General features: G+C 47.5%; 1 pseudogene; it reads right to left on the reverse strand.

Annotated features, from left to right (window-relative positions):
- Positions 1 to 270: 270 nt before the first annotated feature.
- On the reverse strand, positions 271 to 1553 carry LOC133051780 (tubulin alpha-1B chain-like; annotated as a pseudogene).
- Between the last annotated feature and the right edge of the window lie 288 nt (positions 1554 to 1841).

Raw genomic sequence — 1841 nt, forward strand, 5'->3', positions numbered from 1 at the left:
ACTTTTCTTAGGTATGAAATGGCATTGTGGTGATATAAGAAAATATCCTTATTCTTGGGAGATACACGTTTAAAAACATCAGGAGTGTGATATCATGATACTTGATAGAAAAGACTATTAAGGCAAAATAAATTTTTTTTCTTTCTTAAAATCTTTACTTTTGAGATAGGACGTAAGTCTTACAGACACACATGGAAAAGCAATACATGATCATAGTTGAAAGTGAAGACAATCTAGTCAGAAAGTTTTTATACCTGTCAACTAATGCTGAAGCTGAGTATGACATGCTGTAGGGCTCAAAGGAATGGTAATTTGTATTCCTCTCCTTCTTCCTCTCCCTCTACCTCAACAGAATCCACACCAATCTCCTCATAATTCTTCTCAAGGGCAGCCATGTCCTCCTGGGCCTCAGAAAACTCTCCTTCCTCCATGTCCTCACCCATGTACCAGTGAACAAAGGCACGCTTGGCATACATCAGGTCAAACTTGTGGTCCAGGCGAGCCCAGGCCTCAGCAATGGCTGTGGTGTCCTCAGCATGCACACAGCTCGCTGTACTTTGGCCAGGTCTCTGCCAGGTACCACAGTGGGAGGCTGGTAATTACTGCCAACCTTGAAGCCAGTGGGGCACCAGTCCACAAACTGGATGCTGCACTTGGTCTTGATGGTGGCAATGATAGCATTGACATCTTTGGGAACCACATTGCCACGGTACAACAGGCAGGAGGCCATGTATTTACCATGGTGAGGGTCACATTTCACCATCTGGTTGGTTGGCTCAAAGAAAGCATTGGTGATCTCTGCTACAGAAAGCATGGTAGGTTTTCTCAGCAGAGATGACAGGGGCGTATGTGGCCAGAGGGAAGTGGATGCGGGGATAGGGCACCAGGTTGGTCTGGAAATCTGTCAGATCCACATTCAGGGCTCCATCAAACCTCAAGCAGTGATGGAGGACCCTATCTGGCTAATAAGGTGGTTAAGATTCATGTAGGCTGGGTGCTCAATGTCAAGATTTCTATGACAGATGTCATAGATGGCCTCATTGTCTACCATGAAGGCACAATCAGAGTGCTCCAGGGTAGGGTGTGGTGAGGATGGAGTTGTAGGGCTCAACTATGGCTGGGTAAATGGAGAACTCCAGCTTGGACTTCTTGCCATAATTGACGGAGAGACGTTCCATCAGCAGGGAGGTGAACCGAGAACCAGTTCCCCCACCAAAGCTGTGGAAAACCAAGAAGCCCTGAAGACCTGTGCACTAGTCAGCCAGTTTCCAAATTTGGTCCAAGAAGAGGTCAATGATCCCCTTGCCAATGGTGCAGTGACCTTGGGCATAGTTATTGGCAGCATCTTCTTTGCCTGTGATGAGCTGCTCAAGGTGGAAGAGCTGGCAGTAGGTGCCAGTGAGAATCTCATCAATGACTGTGGGTTCCATGTCTACAAACACTGCCCTAGGCACATGCTTGCCAGAAGCTGTCTCACTGAAGAAGGTTTTGAAGGACTCTCCTCCCCCAATATTGTCACTTGGCATCTGGCCATCAGGCTGTAGAGCTCCTAGCAGGCATTGCCACTCTGGACACCACCTGGCCAACGTGGATGGAGATGCAATCATGCATGGTGGTTATGGGTCAGCAGGCGCAGGAAACAGGAGTAGACATGGGTCCCGGTTATTATCCCCCATAAGCTAAGAGTCGAGGTAAGTAACACACTGGCATGGCAAAATTTTAACTCGAATCTAGTTGGTAGATATATCAGTTCAGTTCAGTTCAGTTCAGTCACTCAGTCGTGTTCGACTCTTTGTGACCCCATGGACTGTAGCACACCAGGCTTCCTTGTCCATCACCAA

Source organism: Dama dama, chromosome X (genome assembly GCF_033118175.1).
Source record: "Dama dama isolate Ldn47 chromosome X, ASM3311817v1, whole genome shotgun sequence".
NCBI classification, from domain to species: Eukaryota; Metazoa; Chordata; class Mammalia; order Artiodactyla; family Cervidae; genus Dama; species Dama dama.